Source organism: Peromyscus californicus, unplaced genomic scaffold (genome assembly GCF_007827085.1).
Source record: "Peromyscus californicus insignis strain IS unplaced genomic scaffold, ASM782708v3 Scaffold_19__1_contigs__length_69161282, whole genome shotgun sequence".
Taxonomy (NCBI): Eukaryota; Metazoa; Chordata; class Mammalia; order Rodentia; family Cricetidae; genus Peromyscus; species Peromyscus californicus.
In genome coordinates this window covers 15644120-15665055 of record NW_026294491.1, presented here as the reverse complement: position 1 = coordinate 15665055, position 20936 = coordinate 15644120, and the positions used below count along the sequence as shown (strand labels likewise).

Sequence of the window (20936 nt, the reverse complement as noted above, 5' to 3'; positions counted from 1 at the left end):
TGTTGAGAGCAATAAGAGATCTACACAGCAAACCTATTGCTCCTCATCCTCTTTGAAGCATCTATATCGGGCCCAGGCGAGATTATTGAGAAACAGTCACTGTCAAGCAAGAGTGACCCATTGGCTTGCCTGCTGGGTGTCTTGTCACTCATCCCAGGGCGAGGGTGGTGGTGCCATCCTAACTTTTTCTGAATGTTTCCAAAGCAGAACAGTTCAGGACTGTTAGTCCCAGTGCTGATGATCCTGTGTTTGAATATCTTTACAGGCTCCCTGCCTCCTCTTGGCAAGCAAACTGATAGGGACCAGCTGCTGCCTCTTGGCTCTTTGGATTTTTCCATCTAATGTGTGCACAGATCTTTCTTTAGGTGACTGCTTCACTCCAATTTTTAGGTTATTTCATATTGTGTCAATGTTGCAAATTCCAGCAACATCATAAAAATGTGCATGTGTGTGTCCTTTGAGACAGTGTCGTTTATTGGCCAAGAGCTCATGAGTCCCAGGGACCTTCCTGTCTCCACCTTCCCGGTGCTAAGGTTACAAACGTGTGCTACTCTGCCTGGCATTTTTTTTTTTTAAATGTGGGTTCAGGAATCAAACTCAGGTACTTGTGCTTGAAAGGCAAGCATTTTACCTACCGAAGCATCCTCCTGGACCCTAGCCAGAGACTTTGAACATAAAGGTTTTCAACAGAGAATTTCTTAGAGAGACAAGTAAGCAAGCCTAGGTAGGCAATTAAAGTCTCATTGAAGAGAGTGAAAACGTGAGGCAGAGAGTGCAGGAGCTGATTCAATTATAGCTATGAACATAAAGTCTCTCTGTGCTTGTATAGCTGAGAACTGCAGTGAGCAAAAGACATGATGTGGCTTATTGAATCCAGCACCCAACCCCAGCACTATGGGTACATTGATGAAAACTCTACCACTATAGGTGAACTGAAGGGCAGGAATAGGCCATGACTATGTCATTGTGACTCAAGTTTGTGGGTCTAAAATCTAAACTACCAAAGAGGAGTAGGAAGACAAGAACTAAGAACAGCAGAGGCAAAACAAGAGAACAACGTTTGCTGTAGTGAAGCATGTTGGGAGATCACGAAGGTCAAGACAAAATGGAGCTCTTGGGAACCAGATGTGGCCCCCTCCTCTATCTGTTGGGATTTTGATTCAGTGGCCAGCCAGTCTTCTAGGGGCGGGGTGTGGGGTGTGTCACACTGTTCTTTAGGCTTGGATTTCCTTTTCTCTCACCAACAATCTTCACCTAAAGCAGCCTGTGCCCTCCCTCTGTGCTGACACCTCATTTCTCTATATTGCCCCTCGGCTCCTGTTTTTAAATAACAACCCTTAAGAACTGCCTTGCTCAGTACTTTACCATTATATTAACTTTAAAAACATTCAATTACTCCTTAATTTCTAGAATGTGTCATGCCCTGGCCCCTACAGTTTGGGCATTAGTTCTTCATAATAGCAAACCCCCGAATTCTGGATATGTTCTTTTGAGAGAACATTTATTTTCAAGATGTCTCGACATGTTCTATAATTACCGCTTTTGCATGTGAATTTTCTTTTTTATTGCACAGTTTGACTGTCTTCTGTGTGGTAGACTTCCTATTTTCTTGTTAAATGTGTGTGTGAGCTCATCTTCCAGGGGATTTTTTTCTTTGCTAGTCTGATAGGAAAAGTTTCTACACTAGCACTTGGGTTTTCCTACTTACAAGTGGGTAGAGAGAAGATGATGATGATAATCTGGGGTACAGTTCATGTTTCGCTTTCTCAAGGTTGGCTTCTTGCCAAGACCTTAGGAAGTAACACAGCAAAGTTAAGATTTTGAGCTGATAGCAGATTGTCTTAGGGACTGGTTTGTGGCCTGATAATTTCTTTCTAGCTTCAGGGTTTATGCAGGAAGCAAAGTCTAGCTCTCTACCATGATGTTGCAAAATCAATCCCTAGGTAAAAATCAAAACAAAACAAACAACAACATGGTCCTGAGTTCGGAGATAAAGTCCTGGTGCTTAGAGCAGGTTATTGGCATATATGATTTCTAAGATTTGACTGTTAATCTGTATTTTTATTTCATTCTTATCTCTGTCATTTAGATCATTTCCCCTTTCACCTTAGTGTTTACATAGGTAGTGATTTATTTAAATTAGTCATTAAAAGTTATTTGACAGTTTCCAGCATGTTATGGGTTTTAGTCATTTTCATCCCTTTCTCCACTCTCAGACCTCTCACCCCTTCCTTCGGATGCAACCTTTCTTCCCAACATGTCCTCCTCCTTCTCCACTTATGTCTGTGTGTGTGTGACTCCCTGACTTTAGTTAGGGTTGTCTGCATGAGCGTGGGTGGGCGGCTACATCCAGGAGCATGCACCATTTAGTGACTAAACCATTTCCCCAGCAACTATTAGCATTCAGTTCCTTAGGGTGTGTGTGTGTGGATGTGTAGGAGTGTGTGTGGGTGTCTCATGATCTCTTTTTCCTTCCATGAAGAAATGTTGTGCAGGTTAACCACAGCTGTATTAAATTTATGATTGAATGGATATTTATTTGTTTTCATACAAAATTAGTGACTTATGTTTTGTTTCAACATGTCTTAATTTAAGCAAAGGGAATGGATGTGATGGATGAGATAGATTATCCTGACCAGAAGTTTTGTATTGTTTCTAGAAGTGATAGGAAAATAATCCAGTACTGCATGATTTATCAACAGCAACTTGCAGGTACAAATGAACGGGCTGATTGGCAATATATCCCTTTGGTTTCAAATGTCCCGGAGATAATGTCGATTATATAATTAGAAAGTAGTGGCAGTCACATAGTACATGCTTCAGATGTTGAATTGACATGTACGGTTAAATTTACTATAATATAGAGGGTCTGAGTGTCATTTTACTTAGTTAAGTATATTTATCAATACAATTATTTAATTTTGGGTCATTTAGAACCCATAATAGACCAGATATCAAATTATTATTTTTCTCTCATTGCTTTTTTTTTTAAAAAGGTTGCAAATCTTAAATTTCAATCAAATTTTAGTGGAATAACGTTTGCTGTTTTTTTTCCACTGAAGTAAAATCCATGCAACATAAAATTAACCTTTTTTTTCTTTTAAGATTTTTTTTTGTAATTGTGTGTGAATATGTCTGTGCATGAGAGAGTGCACATGAACACATGCGTGTCTATGTAGGCCAGAGGTCCACATTACTGTTTTCCTTGACCACTTTCTACCTGCTATTTTGAGACAGGATCTCTCACTGAACCTGGAGCTCACCAATTCAACTACTCTGTCTAGGGGGTCCCTTAAGAACTCATTTTTATGAGGCCCGGGGACACCTTCAGAGATCTGCAAATGTCAAGAGGGGAGTTCAGATATCAATCTCCATTCAGGACATGGCCGCTTATTCATGTCTGATTCCCTCTGTCACTAGAGGTCAACTCTGGGAGTAAGAGACTGACTCCTAAGGACAACGACCATGGCCCCAAAGCCAAGGAGCACACTTGAGTGAGGTTGAAAGCATCAGTGAGATTTTGTTATTAGCAGAGCTGTATGGGATGTTAGTGAGCCAGCCTGACTGTGGTTTGTCTTGTGGAAAGAGCAAGCTAAGGGCAGCCCAGTCCACCCAGTGATGCCAAGTAGAAGGTTTTCAGTCTGTAGACATGGCTATTAGATCTGGATGGCAGAATTCTTGCAGGATTAATTTTCTCAGTATTGGAAAAACTTGGCAGGAAGTGAGATAATGACAGAATATCCTTTTTTTTCTTCACTCTCAACCCGCTCCAGGAAAAGAAAAATGTACCTGTGTGAGGAGCAAATATCCCTACATCGAGACTTTCTCCTTGTCAAAAAAAATCTCCTGAGAGTGATAGATCACAATAATTCACAGTTCTGTTAATCAAGAATTATTAATTAGCACAGTGACTTCTTAGCCATGTGTCTTTTCTCAATTAAAATTGCACCTGACCTAATAAGACTGAAGCTTCCAATATTTAATTTATTGATAAAAATCAACAAAATGAATGATTATAATTTAATCTGAGATAATAAATTAATCTAACTTGGATGAGGTACTGATGGGCTTTTAATGACCATAAGCAACGGAGTGTGCTTTGGAAGCTGAAATTGATGAAGCAGATAGTTTCTAAGTTATTCTTGAATATTAAAATCACATTATAACATTAATGCTACTGTTTATTTCACTACTTCTTGGCATAACTGTAAAGCTAATTTTGTTACGTATCTCCCAAGAAACTCTACTTGGATACATAAAAGTTCCTAGTATTTCACTTACCATGATTGCTGAATATTTACTATGTAATACGTCTCTTTTTTGTGTGTCTCTGCATGGGCAGGTACACACAGCAGCCAGAGAAAGCCTCAGGTAGGTGTCCTGCCTCCTCAGGAGCACAGCTCATTGTGGGACCTATGCTTACTAGTAAGGCTCGGCTGGCTGGACAGTGAGCTCTAGAGATTAATCCATCTCTTACCTGGGCCCCCACCAGCACAGGGATTGCAGGGAAACATAGCCATGCTTGGCATTTTGTGTGGGTGCTGTGGCTTGATCTCTGGTCTTCATGTTTTAGAAGCAAGTACTTTACTGATTAAGCTATCTCTTAGTCCCTCTCCCCATTTTTTATAGCTAATAGAAAATACACTTTCCCAGGCCAGGGGAAGTAAAAAAAAATTTTGTTGAGACTCAAAATAAGTTCTTTTCTTCTACGGGAGTCACTATCAGCTGCAGTTGAATCTCAGTGGCCCTCTACAGCCTTCCAGAAGGCAACTCTCTGACAAGCCATTGTTACCTCTCCTGTTTGTCCTGCCACACATTGGCCCTCATCTCACAAAATCACTCCAGACACTTTGCACAGTGACTCCAAACCGTCTTCATTAACTTCTGCCCCACAGAGTCCTTGGTTCCAATGTCATCATAAGGAAACTTTTCAGGAGGTCTACAAATTTGGGTTGAAACATAAAGTGTTCTTCTTTTTTCTCTTGCTCTCATTGCCAAGGAAAGAAATGCACATGTCAATGCATCAGAGAGCTGAAGACTTTAGTAGATTTGGATTTATTAATAATAATTATTGAATTATTCTGTATGTGACAATGTGGTAGATAGGCTAGCTCCTGATTGTTAATGCAGTACAACACAGTTTCTACCCCAAGGAAAAATTCTTACAACAAAGTTGGATTACATTTGAGAAAGTAGGGAGACAGGGTCCCCTGTTCTGTTATGATGGTAGTCTCCAAACTACCTGGTATGTCTGTTTTAGAGTGTATTGTAATGAACACTGCCAAGAACAAATATCATAATATTATAATCTAAAGTGGGGCCCAGAAACCTGTATTAAGAAAATAAGAACCTGTGATAGCTGAGATGTAAACAGCCTTTAGTTCTTTTTTAAAAGAAGAAATTATTTTTATTTTCTGTGTATGAATGTTTTGCCTGCATGCATGTATGTGCACCATGTGTGTGTAGTACCCATGAAGGCCAGAAGAGGGTATTGTATTCCCTGAAACAGAAGGTTGTGAGGTGCCTGGGGGGGCAGGGGAGCCAGGAACACAACCTGGGTCCTTTGCAAGAGCATCCAGAACTCTTAACTGCTGACTGACTGTCTAGCCATCAGTCCTCACTTCTTAAAAACAGAAGCAATATGAACAGGACTTTACAATTTTTTTCAGAAAGGTATAAGTTTATTCAAATCTTAAAAAAAAACAAAACCCAAAGCTACAGAATATGGCATAGTGACTTATTTACAAGTTTTATGTGAGGAGGCAGGCTTTAATTATCATTTCAAAATAAAGAAGTTTTTCTTCGAGAAATATCAGTGTTTCAAGTATTTTGGTGAAAGATTGATGAAAACATTAAGTGACTGTTTCAGTTAAAAACAGACAAAAATGATGCCTTTAAAATGCTTTAAATGGCCGGGCGGTGGTGGCGCACGCCTTTAATCCCAGCACTCGGGAGGCAGAGGCAGGCGGATCTCTGTGAGTTCGAGGCCAGCCTGGTCTCCAAAGCGAGTACCAGGAAAGGCGCAAAGCTACACAGAGAAACCCTGTCTCGAAAAACCAAAAAAAAAAAAACAAAAAAAAAAAAAAAACAAAAAAAAAATGCTTTAAATGGTAACTGCTTCTTAAACATGAATTTTCACAACATTATTCTTGTGGCTCATCCAGACAATGTCTTGGTTTAGAAAGGCAGACATTAAAAAGTACAAGTAACACATGGACATACCTCCACTTAAGTACATGCTCCTTGGCTGCACTTTAAGGGGTAAATTAGTGTTTCTATAGCTTCTGGAGTTCATCTTCATTATGGGTGGCAATCAGGGTCTGATGTGGGTGGTGTGCGATCCCTACTCACATGCTTCTTAAGAGCCATCTGAGTTCTCTCTAGCTCGCCAGTGACTGTGCTGAGCAGAAGACACAAAGTCCTTCACGACACTCTAGCTCCACTCACATGGGGAGAAAGGGTACAGCAAACAATGTCACCACCCTCTCTTTTTACAAGAACCAAATCTCTGACAGTCTCCCCCTGCATGCTCATGATGACCACCGTTTGATTGGTTGCTCTGGGTTTTTAGGAAGCAGAACCACGCTATTGAGTATAATATCTGTTCCTGCAGTACGGCCCAGGGATTGAAATGTATTTGAATGTTCTGTGGTCTTCATATCCTGGATCTCCACAGTGCCATTGGAAGATGCACTGATGATGTAATGTCTGGCTTGTGTAAACGTTTCCTTCTTAACAAAGGAGAAATGGCCTTGAAATTCCTTCAGTGTTTTTCCGTATTTTAAACCATGAATTCTTCCTGTCTGGTCCAAAGAGGCACTAAGATCTGACTGCTATCCTTAGAAAATCTTAGACAGGTGACACCATTACTATGTGCTCTTCCAAATCTTCTTAAACACCATCCATTCTGAATCTTCCACACCTTGAACTTTCCATCTTGGACCCCAGTTGCAGACATTTCAGTATCTCTGCTGAAACACATGCAAAGGACAGCATAACCCATCATCATGAAGTTATCCTCAGCCTGGTACTTAAGATCCATCCTGATTTTCCCAGTAGTGCAGGTCCATACTTCAACAGACCCAGTGACCAGATACTGACCGTCTGGAGAAAGTTGAACACACTCCACGTGAGATTTCTGACCCAACTTAGGATGCTCAGTTGTGTGGGAAACATTTCTTCTTCCACGTCTTCTAGAGCTGCTTTGCCTTGAGACAAATCCATGGTTATACCAGGAGGAGGCAACCCCTCCTGCTGCTGCCGCTTCAACACCTCTCCCTGCAGTGGTGAGATGAGATGCAGGTGCCACACTGACTTCCCAAGTGAAGACCCAGGCAATGGCTGCCCTCCTCTTCTCTTTGCTGCTTTTATCTGAGTATGCCTCACAAGGATCAAAGTTAAGACCTGACAAAAAGGCTTTCCAAGCAAACATAGTACTCTGGTTGTGTTTGCTTTGACATTATCATGGGGTCTGTCTGTCTGTTTCCCAAGTGACGCGGCAGCACCCAATTCACAAAGCTCTACCAATTCCAGAACAATCTGTTCATAGAAGTCAATAAGGGCTTTGTCTGGCAGTCTCAGAGATTGTGTAGCGTGTAAAACAGTAGCCAATGGTGACTGTTAGTATCAGCCATGAAACTCTCAATGCTGTCCACAGTATTCAGAGAGACAGTAGTTGCCTCCTATAAGGTGGCTAACACCCAAGGTAAACTGTTCTCCTTCAAATACTGTATGATAAGATGAATCACATTGGAAGACTTGATTTCTTTTTTCTTTTCTTTTTTTTTGGTTTTCCAAGACAGGGTTTCTCTGTGTAGCTTTGCGCCTTTCCTGGAACTCGCTTTGTAGACCAGGCTGGCCTCGAACTCATAGAAATCTGCCTGCCTCTGCCTCCCGAGTGCTGGGATTAAAGGTGTGCACCACCACCGCCCGGAGGAAGACTTGATTTCGATAGACATAGTGGTACTGTTTCAGGTCCAGGCCCCACTCAGCACAGACTGGGTTGCACTACACCTCCAGACATGTGGACTTTACAATTTTAATAGTGAATCATCAAATGCAAGTTTTTATGATTTTGAAAAAAAAATAATACTATTTTTTGTAGCTGGTCACATGTTCCTCATCTGAACACATGTAGTTTGAAAATAATTTCTTTGATCACCTGGCTTAGAAACAAACAATCTGGTCCTACTTGTCTTGTATAATTAAAAACCTCAACAAAACAAAAGAGTTTTATGAGATACATTTATTCACCTCTCTTTCGAAAATTAGGAAAGAAAACAGAAGTTTTAATGATGTTAGTGGGGAGAAGGAGGCAGGTGAAGGAACTAACGTAATCTTTTAACTATGTACTCAGGGAGACCCACCCATCTAGAGGACCCACTGAGCATCAAGGTTCTTAGCCTGAAAGGCTCCTAATTTGCATCTAAGGAAGATTTTTATCCAGTTTTATCACAGTCAGAGGCAGAAACCACAGGAGTTGAAAAGGCAACTCATCATCGAAGGTCAGGCCCCTCACAGAGCCTTAATTAGCATGTTGGGCATCTTAAATTAGAAAAAACTATGCCAAGGGAATGTCTTTTTCTTTTCAAAGTTTTTTTTTTTTCCTTTTTAAATTTGGTGCCAGTTTGCTCTTGTGGGTCAAAGAGATCTTTAGGTATTTTGTAGGTGAAGTGTAACAACAACAACAACAACAACAACAACAACAACAAAACCCCACTATTTTCCTCTACTACTACTATTTCTGATGCTGTGCCTGTGTGTGTGTGTGTGTTTGTGTGTGTGTGTGTGTGTGTGTGTGTGTGTGTGTATTTTCCCCTCACCAATGAGTTCTCTTATTCACTCAACACTGAGTATCCTCCAACTTAGTTTTGACATTTGTAGGACTCCACTGGTTAAAGGCTCAGGGACTCATTCTCACAGACAGTAGCCTGCCTCCCTGCCTTCACTTCAGATGCCAAAGTCCCATGTTCTTTTAGAGATTTATTATTTTGATTATATTATATATGTGTGTCTGTATGTCACATTCCCGGGAGTGGACTTACAAGCAGTTGTGAGCTGTTAGGCATGGGTGTTGTGAACACAAATCCTCTGAAAAAACAGTACACACTCTTAATTACTGAGTCATCTCTCCAGCCCCCAGTCCCATGCTCTTACCTTTATTTATGTAACCAGAGTTTTTTTTGGGGGGTGGGGTGGGGAAATACACCATGGCTTGGCAGTCCTGTGAGTCAAGGCTTTGCCACCCATTGCAATACACCAGTTAGAAGGGAGAGTAATGGTGAAAGGTAGAGAGAGGGGATGCCATCATTGTGTATTAGGAAGAGAAGCAGGTAAAGTGAGTACAGAGAGGAGAAAGCAGAGTGACATCATTCCTTCTCTGGGGCACTGACATGAGTCAGCTTCAGGCTTAAATAGAGGAGGAGTTGGGGCACGTGGCAAGTGAGGTGCAGAGTTACACCATGCTGATCAGGGTGTGACTTCTCTGATCATTTCCCCATTTCCACATCTGCAAAGTAGTCCTAAAATAAATGGCTGCTCTGTCATCAGGTGTGGAGATCAACCTGGGTCCTATATACTGATTAATTCTGTTCCAGAATGTGGTATCCACTCATTGGTTGTGTTGGGTTGAGGGTGAGTATCAAGTCCTAGGGTGTTCTTGGATTCCAAAGGGACTTCAGGTTTAGGATGATGACTGTTTGTGCCTTTATCCTTGAAGGGAGATGAAATAGGTCAGCCAGCCAGACTCTACTTGAGTGTCTAACATATCTATCCAGAATCAAGCAGGAGTCTGATCCAAAGAAAAGGAGGCAGATGCAAAATGGAAGCAGGGGAATGTTAGCATAAGAACACAGCTCTCACTTAAATGCTTCTCTTTGAGAGAGAGTTTATTCTGGAGCCAAAAACACATGACCCTGGCCCAGGGACATAGACCCAGGTATCCCCAAATCCCAGTTTCCAACCTGGAAGGAGTTGCATGTTTTTATAGTAGCAGAACAAAGAAAGACATAAATCAAGAGACTTTTCAAATACTTTGGTTGGTAGAGACATCAAGGTAGGCAGGTTACAGTAAAGCAAAGGGAAAACTCTGCTACTGGCCTCAGATGTTGCCTGATGACATTTGTAGCTTTTTGGTTGGTTGGAAATGAGTTCTCTGTATATTCCAAAGGATTTACTTAATGGTCACAGAGACATTGGGTCAGGTACAGAAGATTAATAAATGGCTTCTAAGGGTGCTAATGATGCCAAGCTCTTCACAGTCACTGACTTGCTAGTCAGCTAACCGGCCTTGGTGCACTGGAAGGTGCCGATTCTTTCTAGGAACTTCTGTTCATAGGTGCCAGGCTTTCACCTTTTAGTTACCCTCCAGACACAAGTGAGTCCTAGCTGCCTTTTAGCAAAAACAGCTTCTATGGGCCTGTTTTACTTTAGACAAACATGCTGTAAATCAAGGTCTCCAGGGCTTCCATGACACTTTCACTAGGTTTGATAATTTCCTATGATGACTCATAAACCTCAGGGAAACAGTTGCCATGTTTCTGCTTACTGGCCTATTATGAAGGATGTTATCAAGGATGCAGATAGACAGTAGAGGAAGAGGTGCCAGGGGAAGGTCTGGAAGGCAGGAGCTTCTGCCCCTGTGGGGTGGGACTGCACCAGTCTCCTGGCATGTGGACGTTTTTCTCTTTTTATCAATGTAAGAATTCATCAAATCTCTTTGCTGAACTTCTGCTCCGGCCCCTTACTCCTAAGGTTGTTCAGCTTTAGAAGCAGCAATTCCCAACCTGTGGGTCATGACTCTTTTGGGGGTTAAATGACTCTTTCACAGGAGTCACCTAAGACCACTGGAAAACACAGATATTTACATTATGATTAATACCAGTAGCAAAATTATAGTTATGAAGTAGCAACGAAAATTTTATGGCTGGGGGCGGGGAATCACACAATATGAGGAACTGTGTTAGAGGGTAGCAGTGGTAGGAAGGTTGAGAACCACTGCTCTAAAAGAACAGATCTGGTAGAATGAATATGTATCATAATAGGGCCGCTTACTAGATCAGAGCTGAGTCTGACAATGACGGGCCACACGCTGGAGGGGCTGAGAACCTGGTATCTGTTGTACACAAGGCTGCATGCCCCAATGCTGTGGGATGTCTTTCTGTATGCTGTGAATATGTGTTGCTCTGATTGGTTGATAAAGTTGTTTGGCCAATGGTGAGGCAAAACAATGTTAGGCGGTACATTCCAACTGGAGAGAGAGGAAAAGAGAGTGGGGCTGACGCTGTGAGCCACCGCCAGGTGAGGCAAGATGGGACAGTACCAGTAAGCCATGAAGCCACGTGGCAATGCATAGATTAATAGAGATGGGCTGAGTTAAGTTGTAAGAGCTAGCTAGCGAGAAGCCTGAGCCAACAGGCCATAGAGTTGGTAATTAATATAAGCCTTTGTGTAATTATTTTATAAGTGGCTGGGGGACAGCGGGGCTGGGTGGGACCAGAGAAACTTACAGCTACACCCCAATACGGTGCTGAAGTATCCCTCAACAACTTCTCTCCAGTCCATGTTGGAAGGCCGAAGAAGCTGGGTCCTGATGTCAATAAAGAATAAGCAGTAGTGGCAGCATCAGCAGGATAGACACACTCACCAGCAAACAGTGAAAGTGGGAAGCAGAAGAGCTTTCCTTTGGACCTCTGTTATCTGGGAAGCCACATAAAGGAGTTGACGCTCTAGGGGAGTTAATCCCCCTGCTGGTAATTCCTCCTAGAAACAGCCACCCAGAGAATCCCAATCCTGTGTGCTGAGTTTTCCTTACAGATCCTATCCAACTGCAGCTTTCTAGGATCCTGCTCGAAGTCACTTCATTGACACAAACTCAGGAAGGCTCTAAAGTGGCTCATTATGAGTAATCAAATACCCCTGTCACTTAGGAAACTGCCAGGGCTCTGTGTAAGGAGACAAGAGGGAAAAAAAGTTTATTTTTATTATACCATGGTAATATACACTCACTTCTATAATTCAGATGATTTTTGTGCTTATTTTTTTCCCTCTGCTGTCGGAATTGTATCATGATGGGAGAGATGACGAGAGAAACCAAACCTTAGCAAGGTGGCACAGTCTGTCTCAGAGACATCTGTCATTTCTTCAAAGCAACTATATTCAGTAATTACATTCAGGAAACATAAGAAAATATGTGTGTTAATAGGAACATATAGGCTTTGATCCTAAATTATATTCAAGCATGTTGGAGACTACGAAGAAGCATTTTTGAATGTTTTGAATTTCTGAAAGCTCTGATCATAGTGGCTGGTTTATTTGTTGGGTACTCTTTGCCTGTCCAAGACTGGCTTTAAATTATGACTTATGTAAATTGAGGAAACATTTTATACTGAAAACTCAGCTCACATTTGCTGTGCTACAGCTGGGGTGGAGACGAGTGAGCGGCCTGATGTTTCAACTCTCAGTCTCCAATTATTAAATTAGTGACCTTGCATCGCTTCACAGATGTTTGCAGATAGAAGGCCCCTCGTGGTCCTGCTAATAGCTACCTGTTTGATATCAGATCAACCACTTAACCTCTTTGACTTTCATCCTTTCCACAAATAAAATAAATAGATTAGGCTTAACATTCCCCTGAATCCTTTTAACTCCAAAAAAAATCTATTGCTCTTGGAGTTTTTAAGTTTTTTATTGAATGTGTCTTATTGAACTTTCTAATTTTTTCTTACATTGATCCCAGATAAAACTACTTACTAGTTGCAGTTTAATTCAGAGCAGGAAAATTTAATGGTGAATGTGTAACACACGAGAAATAGTAAATAAATATCCTTCTAACTTGTCAACATACTACTTTTCTTTTCAGGTATGACTGTTCAAAGATATTCAAAGAGGTGATTCTGATTCCTTGTGTATTCTGTCCTTGTTCACAGGGGCTGAGGTTCAGAGACTGAGGCCATAGATAGCTATTTCATGTGTTCTGTTTATTCCATGATTTATTTTTTATTGATTTAAAAGATTTATTTTTAATAATATTCAACATAGGGGTACACAAACATGTAAAGCCTGTATTGATGGGTCTGAAGAAAATAGTTTAGGTATCAACACAATTATACCTGGAGGCATTTATTTGCACTCCACCTTCCGCAGTGGACAAACAAATATAAACATCAAAGTCAAGTTGTATCCTAGACCAAATGAACCTGACATGGACATCCCATCAAAGAATGTTGGGTCTGCAGAGTTTTCTCATCAGCACATGGAACATTCTCCAGGGAAAAAATCTCAAAAAATTAAAAAAAAACATTGAAATCATATCAAATATCTTCTTTTTTCTGATATGTGCATGAATACACACACACATACACACACACACACACACACACACACACACACACACACACACACACTTGAAACAAATTAAAATGGAAACACAAAATCACAAAAGCAATAGGATACAGCAAGTTCAGCACTAAGAGGAAAACTTGAAGCAATCCATATCTACATCTGAAAAGCAGAAGGTTCTTTAGCAAATAAACTATCATTGCATCTCCATGAGCTAGAGAAACAAGAACAAACCCAAAGTTAGTAAAGTGAAGAAATAGTAAAGATTGGAACAATATATGAACAACAATACCTGAAATGGAGACAAAAGATGAAATAATTAAATTCATGGCTAGACTAAGAAAAAGAGAAGATTCAAATAAGTAAAATCATAAACAAAATAGGAGACTTTACAATGGACACTATAGAAATAGAAAAGATTGGATGAGATCATTATGGTCTCTATGTACCAATCCATTTGCTGACCCGGATGACGTGGACAAATTCCTAGACATATTTATTTTATTGAGTCTGGGTCATGAAGAAAGAGAAAACCCAAACAGGTCAAAAATAGCTAATGGGATTGAATCACTAGTGAAGAGAAGCACAGGAAAAGATAGATGACTCTGTTGCTAAATTCTACCAACATTTGGAAAACTAATGTCAGTTCACCTTAAGTTGTTTCAAAGAATAGAAGAGGAAGGACATTCTGAATACTTTGTATGAGGCCAGTATCACCCTGGCCTCCAAAGCAGAATGGGACACAAGAACCAAAGTGTCCTGTTATCCACAGGCCAATATCTTTAATGGATTTAGGCATAAATGTTCCCAGTAAAATGTGAACAGACCAAGAGCACTGGAAAGATGATTTGCAGCTATCAGGTAGGCTGCACATCAGGACTGGAAGGATGGTTTGATATATGCCAATCAGTAGACATGCCACACCACAGAGTGGAATGATGGGTGAAGTCTGTGCGGTCATCTCAAAAGGTGCAGAAATGGAACCTCATAAACTTTGTGATAGAAAAGTGAGATAAGTAGAATAGAAGGAACACACCCCAGCACAACACATGCCATTTATGAAGCCAGCTGCTGACATTGTGCTGAATGGGGGAAAACTGAATCCTTCCTAAGACCTGAAACAAGACAACAAGGTCCCATTTCACCGCTTCATTCAATATAGTGCCAGAAAAACCTAGCCGTCTGGGAAAAGATGTCAAACTACCACTGTTGGTAGAAGATATTTAGAGAGCAACTCCCCAAACTCCATGAAAACAATCATGTGAAGACCTACATTTCCCAATCCCCATTCTTTTCATAAGATTATACTATACCCCGTCCACCTCCCTAGACAAGAATGGTGGGTAAGCAGACAGCTACATCAGCTTTGTGAGACAAGTAGCTGATACAGCCTTTCTGGGGATGATACCCACTTTTTAGAGTCTTTGCAATGTTTGAAGGAGTGTTTTAAATGCACAATGTTGAGAATCATGCCTGGAGCTCAGTAACTGTCATTGTAGCTAATTTTCCATCTTGTTTTTGTACACACACACACACACACACACACACACACACACACACACACACAGAGTCAAACCATGGACTTCAAAGTCCTCCCCCATCCACTTGCCTTGATCTAATCTTCTGTAACTTAGTAGTCGTCAAAGCAGGGGTCCAGGGCGAGGTACACATGGACTCTTCTAAATCATACTTGCCAGCTGGTCATTTTGTGTCATTTCAGACAACAGGGATCAAAATCTCAAGAGAGAAACAAAGCCCCACTAACAATCACAGGCACACATGTCTTTGAAAGGATCCCCTCTGGCTAAGAACAAATCTAGCTTGCTTCAACCGGTGGCTCTTAGGCTTGGAGTAAATAATCCTTTCACAGAGAATAGCTTGTCCTCTCTCTAAGATATTAGGTGCAAGCCTTATTCCAGTGCTGTTCAGCATCACATTCTTCTTTCCTGAAACCATCCTAAATGTAACATTTATACCAAATACTTGTTTACTTTATGATCCCCTCCCAGAAATATCTGTTGTATTAAAGTGCACTGTGTGTAAGCTATCAACTTGACATACTGTCAACTTTTCCTGTGGAAATGGGGACTGATAGACTCAAACACCCACAGGAATTGGGACAGTTTTATAAACAGTGTAACTGCACCATTGAGGCACAAAATAGCAACAGACACACAGCCTTCAGCAGCGGGGCTGGAGACACATTCTGAATTCTGGGGATTGTAGTACAACACAGGGCATATGAAACACTCACAGGCTTGGAATGGCTAATGTTGGTTGTCAGCTTGATGGGATGTACAATCCAGTGAGAGAGATGCCTCTGGGTGGTTCTGTGACAGCTTCTCCATGAAGGAGTAACTGAGTTGAGAGGTCTGTCCTCAGAGCGGGCAGCACCTTCCTGTAAGTGGCACAGAAATAAGGAAGACCCAGGAAAAAGGTGTTCTGATTTGCCTTCTTGTCTTTGCTTCTTGCTGGTGAGGGCCTTTATGTTGTTGCTGCCTCCGTCCTCCCCTGACATCCGACCCTGCTTATTCAGCCTTCCAACATGGAATGAAGACCGGTGACTCCTTAGGAGTTCTCTAGACCTTCAGCATCAGGTTGGGAGCGCTAACCCACTCAGCTTTATGGACCGAGCAGCTTCAGGGTTCCAAGTCTCTCCAGCATGCATACAGCCATTGTTGGACATCCCAGCCCTTATGTAAACCAATCTAACAACCCCCCTTGAATATATAGCAATTTTACTAAAAAAGTCCAGTTATTTGATGTATAGAAAACAGGCCCAATGATGCCAAAAAGTCTAGGTTTTTAAAAAAAGACCTATAAATGCTGAAAATAAGTGTAAGTGATTTATGAATTAGTATAACTTTGAATCTTGACAACCAAATCCAATGCAAAACATTTTGTAGGAAAGCCATATAGATACAATAGTCTATACCTATTGACAAATCCAGCATCTGGCCTAGCAATCACATCCCTCACTGTAGCACTGTGGGCTGTACGGTGGCATATGCTTATGGAAACCTTGTTTTTCCCTCTTTACTTGATATTAGACAGGAATAAACCTGTGACTTGCATAGGACAAGGTGTGTTAGATTTTTGGGTGGGGTTCGGCACAGATGGGACAGAGTTCTTTTTCCTTTCATGAGCAATTTTACAGTTATTAACATTGAGATAGCAAGTTGCCCTGGAGACTAAACAGAAGAAGTTTTAGGAATAATTGGAGATTTCACACAAATCACAGGGTAGGTTCTCCCATTGACCTTGAGCGTGGTCTCTTGTTCCCATGACGACTAATTTTCTATTTGAGGAGACTGATTAAGAGAGAATGGCATTTCCCAAAGGCAAGATACATCAGCTGTAGAAAATTAAGAAGTGAGAACCAGAGTCAAGCAATGTTAAGTAGGTTTATTTGCTGAAGGTTTTTTCGGAGCCTGTGGACATTGCTGCCGCCACTTCTCCCACGGTTAGTCCTGATAAAACAATGTCCATAGTAACAAACACATCTGTCACGTGCCAGGTGCCAGGTGCTGGTCTAAGTGCCTTGCATGTGTCTGCTAGCTTAATCCTCTCAAGTCTGTACAGTAGGTACCATTATTTTACATGTGCCAGAGAAAGTAGGTCACTTGCCCAGGGTAGTCTAGCTCGAGTCAGAGGGAAGGCACAGTCTAGGCTATTTCTCAAGTTCCTTTGACCTTCTTCCAGGCTCTTCCACACGTGGCAGCTCATGGGGTTAATTTTCCATGAGACATAGTTTGGAAAATGCCAGAATAGAGAGGATTAGATGGAAGAGAATGGAGATGGACACCTGCCAAATGAATCATAGGGGAACACCATCACGGTGGTCTTGAGTATGGGAGGCTCTGCCCTCATCTCTGTGATCAAATATTCTGATTTAGGATTTTAAGACATCTATAATCTTCCTCTCATATCTAGTAAGGTGTGTGTGTGTGTACGTGACATTTAAAACATTTCAAATAATGAAACAATCCCTACTTTAGAGGTGTCTTGTCTTACAGTGTGCTACACTAGTGTACTGGTGTTGGCACCTCTAGCCAGTATCTACATTCAATCTTGAGCAGCTCAGAATTAATTTGAACAGGATATATAAATCCTCTTTGTATACTAGTTGTTTTTTTTTAAAATCATATAAATAGGAGAAATAGATAGCTATAAGACATATGAAAAAATGCTCACCCTTAATTAAAGAAATGAAAATGAGAACATAAATCAATACTTTTTTCCTACCTCACAAATTGGCACACTGAGCAGGTTATCATCTATATGGGGGTTGGAAAGATCTTTTCACGCACTGTTGGAGGGAATGAAAACTATTATATCTTTGGAAAGCTTTTTAGAAGCCCCAGACAAAAATCAATATGAAAATTGATGTACAGCAGCACCCTCGCAGAAACTGCTGCCACCTTCATGAGCTCAGCTGTGCCTCCTTGTGACAATCCCTCACAATCTGACCTGCGGTTTGTTGACATTCCATAAAGAAGGAGGTATTGGAGAAGGTCTAGACACTCTTCCCAGATTAGTAACTAGTGCTGCCCAAATTGCATGTGGCCTGGAATCTAGAGGACAGGCTAGAGTACATGAGCTGGGCAGCACTAGGTGAATGGGACTCTGTTTAGGGGGCTATTGGGAAGCCACCATCTGTACTGGGCAAAGACTTTCTGGTGTGACTGCTTTGGGGTCACATAATGCTCCTGTAAGTAACCCTTCACCCAGGATCTGAGTAAGCCTGATAAACTCCTTGGTTTCCCAGGCTAACTGTGGTGAAATTGTACTTTGGTTTGTCATTAGGACTTTAGGAGGAGTTGGGGGGTGGGTAGCATTCATCTCCCCAGGGAAAGAATTTTAGGAACAAAAATATCCTCGACTCACGTAGTTTCACTGTTCCTATCCCTGGAGTCATCCTGCATTCTTCTTTCTGCCAAGCTCTGGTCCATACAACAGGAAGGCAGAAAAACAATGGTCAGTTTACTTTCTTAGAGGCGGCTGCTGTGTGCTTTGGAGCATCCACCAGCGGCCGACCTGCAGCTCAGAAACAAGATTGGTTTAAGGTTTCATGTAAGTGCATGGAGTTCATTATTAAAAGTGTTTTCGCCACCTATTTGCTTGGGCTCCAGAGTGTATGTTGTATTTTCCTGTAGTAAGTCTAACTGACGCCCCTCTTTTACCTAAGGAAGGGAACTCCTCCTGGTGCCTTCCTCCAGGAGGCCCTTCAGGCATGAGGCAGGAGGGGACCCATGGCAGTAAGATCCAGTAGTGTTAACCTGAGAAACACAGATCTCTGGGATAAATATTTCACACAGGGCAAGCAGAGCGACAGAGCCCTACATTTTCTATTTTTGCTGAATAGCTCTAACAACTGTGACGTCCGTATTCTTTTCTGAGCTATAATCTCATAATATTTTGCTCCTTAGATAAACATCATTGAATCATCACACAGCTAACATTGTGAGGTTTTTTGAAGCCAACAAGCCAAGAGGATGTGGATTGATGGGTGGCGGCAGCCATGTTCGAATAGTTATTACCATTCAGTGGTTCACGGAGTGTTTTAATATCTGCAAAGAGGAGGGAGTTCTGCCTTTCTAGAGGTGGCTTATCTTCCTGATTCTAAAGGGGACTGTGAACAGCAGTGGGAAGACATCACCCTCTCTTCATGTACTCACAGACTAACAAGTAGGACTTGTTTTTTTTTTTTTTTTTTTTTCAAATCTGGGAATTTTTTGTTCATTAGGAAATTATCTCTAGCAAACTCTGAGTATTTTATGTTTCTAGAGTTGCAATGGGCTCAACTTTTTTTGTAATGGGTAAAATGAGCCATTAAAAGCAAATTAAATCTACAGAAGGTATAAAAAAACTGAGATTAAAATATTTAAACTTACTTGAGGCGAAGGAACTTTGAAAAAAAAAAAAACAGAAAAAAGGCCGGGCGGTGGTGGCGCACGCCTTTAATCCCAGCACTTGGGAGGCAGAGGCAGGCGGATCTCTGTGAGTTTGAGGACAGCCTGGTCTACAAAGTGAGTTCCAGGAAAGGCACAAAACTACAGAGAAACCCTGTCTCGAAAAACAAAACAAACAAACAAACAAACAAAAAAAAATCAAGTACCCAATTTGTATTGAAATAATTGTTTAGATTCTTCTGAAAGGTGCCAGACACTGACTCGTGGGAGCAGAGCCACTCACAGAAAAGAAGGGCCATGTTCCACGTTGGAGAGTTTAAGCACACTCATAGACACAGACAGACTTGATGGAGATACAGAATGGGGAGATGACCAGCTTCCTCTGCGTGCTGTTTTCATTCCTTGCACTGAACTGCCTTCCCAGTGTTCTGTGTGGCTGATTTTTGATGAATCTGTATTTGCTGACTGCAAGTAGGAGTGGAATGGATATATGACATGCATAATGACAGAATTAAGATTCAAAATCATTTATCCATGGGTCTTGGGGGATAGCTCAGTTGGTATTGCAGGCATGAGGATCTGAATTTGATACATAAAACTCATATAAAAAAGTCAGATGTAGTGTTCTGTAATCCCAGTGCTGGGGATGGGGATGTGGAGACAGGCTCCCTGATAAGTCAACATGGCCTAATTGGTGAGTACCTAAAGTGATAATTAACGAGGCAATTCCGTGTAGTTTATTTGATAGTCAAAGAGGTTTACTCTGGGTAAATTTACAACCAGCAAAGGGATCGGTTACAGGATCCAAGAGAGGTGAGGTGCAGTCGAACACGGTTCTCTGGAGAACTCTGACTTGGTCTGCAATCCAGCATCCAGGATCACGAGGTAGTCAAGAGAGTGAGCACTGTGCCTCTCAGGTCTTAGGGATACAAAGAGGCTATGCCCCAGGGGCAGGTCATAGGCAGGTATAGCAGTTACCTGCTGCCTTAGTAGGGACAATGTCTCAAGGTCAAAGCTGGAACAGTTATCCTCTACAAGTACCATTCTAGTGAGAGACCTGTCTCTAAAAGAAGGTGGGTGGCACCTGAGGAACAGCACCTGAGGTTGACCCCTGGTCTCCACATGCAGGCATCTGCACACCAGTATGCACACACAGATACCTGTACATATAAGAACACTGCCTCCCCATACACATACACACAAATCATTTACACAGACATATACATTGAGTCTAAAGTGTTAGGCTATGAGTAGGGGGCTAAAGAGAGATAACTAACACCACTCCAGAGTTTGTGTCAGTTCAGGATGGCTAACCCAAAACCTGGCAGAGGTTGAAGTGGCATACACTTGAGTGTTTTAGTCACCCATGAAGTCAATGTCATCCAGTATACTGTCACGGAATGTAAATGAATGCAGGACTGGGCTACTGTTCTAATTTGTTCTCTGTTAGTGTGGTAAAGACCGTAAGCAAAAGCAAGTTGGGGAGGAGAGGGTTCATTTCAACATACTGCTTATGGTCCATCATTGAGGGAAGACAGGGCAGTAACTCAAGGCAGGAACCTTGAGGCAGGAGCTGAAGCAGAAACCATGGAGGAACGCTATTCATTTGTTCTCCATGGCTTGCTCAGCCTGCTTCCTTATACCTCCCAGTAATACCTGCTTATGGATGGTAACACCCACCCAGGG

At 41.6% G+C, this 20936-nt stretch overlaps 1 pseudogene; it reads right to left on the bottom strand.

Moving 5' to 3' along the window:
• Nucleotides 1-6275: 6275 nt before the first annotated feature.
• Nucleotides 6276-20936, bottom strand: part of LOC128114592 (WD40 repeat-containing protein SMU1-like) — a 38404-nt pseudogene continuing 23743 nt past the window's right edge.